Source organism: Psammomys obesus, unplaced genomic scaffold (genome assembly GCF_907164565.1).
Source record: "Psammomys obesus unplaced genomic scaffold, mPsaObe1.curated_primary_1811, whole genome shotgun sequence".
Taxonomy (NCBI): Eukaryota; Metazoa; Chordata; class Mammalia; order Rodentia; family Muridae; genus Psammomys; species Psammomys obesus.
In genome coordinates this window covers 8,792,563-8,798,099 of record NW_026589137.1, presented here as the reverse complement: position 1 = coordinate 8,798,099, position 5,537 = coordinate 8,792,563, and the positions used below count along the sequence as shown (strand labels likewise).

The 5,537-nt window shown below is 42.1% G+C and overlaps 1 protein-coding gene and 1 pseudogene across 1 annotated transcript in view; both read right to left on the bottom strand.

Annotated features, from left to right (window-relative positions):
• The window catches only part of Trpc5 (transient receptor potential cation channel subfamily C member 5), a 375,446-nt gene that overhangs the window by 16,194 nt on the left and 353,715 nt on the right, over positions 1-5,537 (bottom strand). The gene's annotated exons all lie outside the window — the stretch shown is intronic.
• Positions 4,567-5,160, bottom strand: LOC129674850 (ADP-ribosylation factor-like protein 5A; annotated as a pseudogene).

The window sequence follows — 5,537 nt, the reverse complement described above, 5'->3', positions numbered from 1 at the left end:
TCTTTTTTGATCTCTCTCTGTATCTCTCTCGATCTCTTGTCTCTCTCAATCCCTCTCAATCTCTCTCGATCTCTCACTCAATCTCTCTCTCGAGCTCTCTTTCAATCTCTCTCCTAATCTCGCTTGATCTCTCTTACGATCTCACTCGATCTCTCTCAAGATCTCTCTTGATTTCTCTCTTGATCTCTCTCTCTCTCCATCTCTCTCGATCTATCGATCTCATTTGATCTCTCACGAGATTCCTCTTGATATCTCTCTCTCTGGATCTCTCTGTCTCCTTCGCGATCCCGCTCACGATCTCACTCGATCTCTCTCTCGATATCTCTTGATCTCTCTATCTTTCTCTATCTCTCTCGATATTTCTCTTGATCTCTCTCCTTCTCTCTCTTGATCTCTCTATAAATCTCTCTCTTTCTCTCTCTATCTCTTTTTTGATGTCTAACTCTCTCAATCTCTATCTATCTTCATCTCATCCTTGATCTCTCTCTATCTCTATTCATATATCTCTCTATCTATCTCTCTATCTCTTTCTCTCCATATCTGTCTCTCGATCTCTTTCTCTTTCAATTTCTCTCTCGATTTCTATCGATCTATCTCTTTCTCTCTCGATCTCTCTTTTTCTCTCTCTAAATATATCACTTTTCTCTATCTCTTCCTACCTTTCTAACTCTATCTATCTATCTATCTATCTATCTATCTATCTATCTATCTATCTCTATTTCTCTAACTCTCTATCTCTCTCGATCTCTTTCTTTCTCTCCATCTCCCTATCTCTCTCTCTCAATCTCTATCTTTCTTGATCTCTCTCTCTTTCAATTTCTCTTATTCTCTTTCTCTCTCTCAATCTCTCTATATATCTATATCTCTCAATCTCTCTTGATGCCTCTCAGTCTCTCTCAATCTACTCTCTATTTGCATCTCTATCTGTCTCAATCTGTCTCTCAATCTCTAGCTCTCTCATGATCTTTTTTCTCTCTCACAATCTCTCTATCTCTCAGTTTCTCTCTATCTCTATTCATCTCTCTTTCTACATTTCTCTCTATCCCTCTCTCGATTTCTCTATTTCTCTATCTCGATTTCTATGTATCTCTCTTTCTATATCTTTTTTTTTACTTTCTTTGAGCATTTAAAAAATTTTTAATTTAATTTAATTTTACTAATTACACTTTATTCACTTTGTATTCCCCCATAAGGCCCTCCCTCCTTCCCTCCCAGCCTCACCCTCCCTCCCCTTTCTTCACGCATGCCCCTCCCCAAGTCCACTGATAAGGGAGGTCCTCCTCTCCTTCCTTCTGATCTTAGTCTATCAGATCACATCAAGAGTGGCTGCATAGTCATCTTCTGAGGCCTGTTAAGGCTGCTCCCCCCTCAGGGGAAGTGATCAAAGATCAGGCCAATCAGTTAATGTCAGAGGCAGTCCCTCTTCCCATTACTATATAACCCACTTGGACACTTAACTGCCATGGGCTACATCTGTGCAGGGGTTCTAGGTTATCTCCATGCCTGGTACTTGGTTGGAGTATGAGTCTCTGGGAAGTTCCCTGTGTTCAAATTTTCTGGTTCTGTTGCTCTCCTTGTGGGGTTCCTGTCCTCTCCAGATCTTACTATTTCCCACTTCTTACATAAGATTGCATGCACTCTGCCCAACAGTTGGCCATAAGTCTCAGTGTCTGCTTTGATAGTCTACAGGGCAGAGCCTTTCAGAGGCCCTCTGTTGGCAGGTTCCTAACTTGTTTCCTGTTTTTTTCTTCTTCTGATGTCCATCCTCTTTGACTTTCAGGATAGGGATTGAACATTTTAGTCAGGGTCTTCTCTCCTAATTAGTTTCTTTAGATATACAGATTTTAGTAGGTTTCTCCTATGTTATATGTCTATATGAGTGAGTATATACCATGTGTGTCTTTCTGCTTCTGGGACAGCTCACTCAGGATGATCCTTTCCAGGTCCCACCATTTACCTGCAAATTTCATGATTTCCTTATTTTTCATTTTGCAGAGTAATACTCCATTGTGTAGATGTACTACAATTTCTGCATCCATTCTTTATTTGACGGACACCTGGGCTGTTTCCAGCTTCTGGCTATTACAAATAAAGCTGCTACAAACATGGTTGAGTAAATGTCCTTATTGTGTAGTTGAGCCTCTTTTGGATATATACCTAAGAGTGGTATGGCTGAATCTTGAGGAAGCGCTATTCCTAGTTGTCCTAGAAAGTACCAGATTGATTTCCAGAGTGGTTGTACAAGGTTACATTCCCACCAGCAGTAGAGGAGGGTTCCCCTTTCTCCACAACCTCTCCAACATGTGTTGTTACTTGAGTTTTTGATCTTGGCCATTCTCATGGGTGTAAGGTGAAATCTCAGGGTCATTTTGATTTGCATTTCCCTAATGGCTAATGACGTTGAGCATTTCAAGTGTTTCTCTGCCATTCAATATTCCCCTACAGAGAGTTCTCTGTTTAGCTCTGTTCTCCATTTTTTAATTGCATTACTTGGTTTGCTGCTTTTCAGCTTCTTTAGTTCTTTATATATACTGGATATTAGCCCTCTGTCAGATAAAGGGTTGTGAAGATTGTTTCCCAATCTGTAGGCAGTCGTTTTGTTTTGATGACGGTGTCCTTTGCTTTACAGAAACTTCAGTTTCATGAGGTCACACCTATTGATTGTTGCTCTTAGCGCCTGTGCTATTGGTGTTCTGTTCAGGAAGTTGTTTCCTGTACCAGTGAGTTCTAGGCTTTTGTCTCTTGTACCAGTGAGTTCTAGGGTTTTCCCCACTTTTTCTTCTAACCAATTTAATGTGTCTGGTTTTATGTTGAGGTCTTTGATCCATTTGGACTTTAGTTTTGTGCAGGGTGGTAAGTATGGATGTATTTTCATTTTTCTACATGTAGACATCCAGTTAGGCCAGGACCATTTGTTGAAGATGCTATCGGTTTTCCATCATATGGTTTTGGCATCTTTGTCAAAGATCAGGTGTCCATAAGTGTGCTTTCTATATCTCTTGATCTCTCTCTCTAGATCTCTCTTTCTTGATCTCTCTGAATCTCTCAATCTCTCAACTTCTCTCTATGTATCTCTCGATCTCTCTCTGTCTATCGATCTCTCTCACTCTCTCGATCTCTTTCTCCATTTCTCTCTGTCCGTCTCTATCTCTCTCTCTTTTTCGACTTCTTGATTTCTGTGTATCTCAATCTCTCTCTCTCGATCACTCTCTCGATCTCTCCATCTCTCCTCTATTTCTCTATCTCTCTATCTCTGTATCTGTCTCTCTATATCTGTATCTATCTCTATCTATTTCTCTGTCTTTCTTGATCTCTCTATATCTTTATCTCTTGAGGTCTCTATCTCTGTATATATTTTTCTCTATATCTCTCTGTCTCTCTCTATTTCCTCTTGATCTCTCTGTGAATCTCTCTCCATCTCTCCATCTCTCTCACATTGCAGGGAGGACACCCGGTCCTCGGGACATGGAGCCCTGCAGAAGGCTGCCTTCCAGTCCTTCAGTCCAGGGGCCCTCGCGGGCCATCTCCACCTGTGCCGGATCCCAGCTCCCCCTCGGGCTGTCTCTCCTCCTCGGGTGGGTCGGGCCGGCTCTCCTCAGGCCGTCTCCCCCGTGGGCGGCTCCTCTTTGCGCCAAAGATCCTTCCTTGCCCACAGGCCGCCCTCCACTCCTGCGGACTGAGGCCACAGCTGTCACCGCAGGGAGCTCATGGAGAGTTTCCCATAGCACCACTCCCAGCTTGCACGTTAAAGAATGCTTTAAATAGAGAATTCCCACTCTCCCCCATCTACAGGTATTTCTCCTTTTCCTTTCCTTTCCTTTTTTTTTTTTTTAAATCGACTGATAGTTTTAATCACAGTTTCTGAGTGAAGGATTAGTAGCTGAATTGGCATAAGGATCCACAGAAGAGAAGTCTGACAACTGCTTCTTATGTAATTCTGCCCAGGTATACAATGTCAAGCTTTTTACTGTTTCATTTTTTAGGAGCAGCTCAACAATTCTGAGTCAAGGTTGGCTTGTTAGGATAATACAGAGAACAGAGGGATAAACTAAACAATGACACTTAACGCCAAAGTTGGTATGCACTGACATTAGGATAATAATTAAGGCTATTATTAACTTGTGTTATTTGCTTTTCTTTAGAACACAAATGAAAACCATTAACTTGAACTTGAGGTATATACAAAATACATGTTCAACTTTAAGCAAAATACTTTCCGTAATATTACATTTTTAAACACTGGAAACCATATCTGTGCTGATTTGTATTTGATTCAATGTAATGAGAAGGGAACATTCAACTTGGTGGGGGTGGGGTGGGCAAGTCACACCGACAGTAATCTCTAAAGTTCAAATGTCTTCCTCTGCCTTTGTCCTCACCACAGCTCTACCACGTCCTGAGAGGATTCATCATGAGAAAACGTCAGTCACAGCTTTGGAAGGATTGAGAGAGCAAACTGTGTGGTGACATTTCATCTTTGTTTTCAACATGTGGTCTTCATTTCTCTTCTTATAGAAAACTCTCAGTCAGTTTATTATAAATATATCTAAACCATTTTTGCAGCTTTCAGGTAAAGTCCAGCACTTTGTTCATACAGAGTCTGTGAGAAGAGGTCAGCAGAGATAATCTTATTTTCAGCCGTGACATCATCCATTCAAGTCCTTGGCATAACCCCTCTCCAGTAAGAGCACAGCAAGCTTGGATATGCCACTGATGGTCTTTTATAGAAGTTAGCTTCAAAAACTGGGAGATTTTTGCTACTGTCATGCATTCTTTAATATCTTGCTAATTAGCAAAAATCAGCAACCCAGCTTTCCTTAGGTCCTCATGGGTTAGCATTTTGTAGAGCTCCTCTCTGGTTACAGAAATTCTTTCCCTGTCTGTGCTGTCCACAACAACTATTACAAACTCTATGTTGGTATAAGTGTTCCAGGAAGAACTCAGAGATTCTTGGCCGCCAATATCCCACATCAGGAAACGTGTATTATTAACCACAATCTTTTCCACAGTACTTCCTATTGTAGGGGATGTATGTACAACTTCATTCATGGAAAACTGATATAGGATGGTAGTCTTCCCTGCATTGTCCAGCCCAACAATGATAAGTTTGTGCTTCTGGTGATTGAACAGCCTCCAGATCCGGGTGAAGAGAATTCCCATATTCAGGCAGCCAAGCCCTCCAACCGTCCGGGCTCAGGCTGCGGGGGCAGAAGGACACGCCTGGACCTCCACCTCTGCTCCCACACCTGCTGAGCGCCTGCTTCCAGGGACCCTCAGGGAGGCCGCAGCACATTGTCTGCTCCAGCCTCGCCCCTTTCCTTTCCTTTTCTGCTTTCCTTTCCTTTTTCCTTTCCTTTGCCTTTCCTTTTCATTTCCTTTCCTTCCTTTCCTTTGCCTTTCCTTTTCCTTTCCTTTCCTTTCCTTTCCTTTCCTTTCCTTTCCTTTCCTTTCCTTTCCTTTCCTTTCCTTTCCTTTCCTTTCCTTTCCTTTCCTTGCCTTGCCTTGCCTTGCCTTGCCTTGCCTTGCCTTGCCTTGCC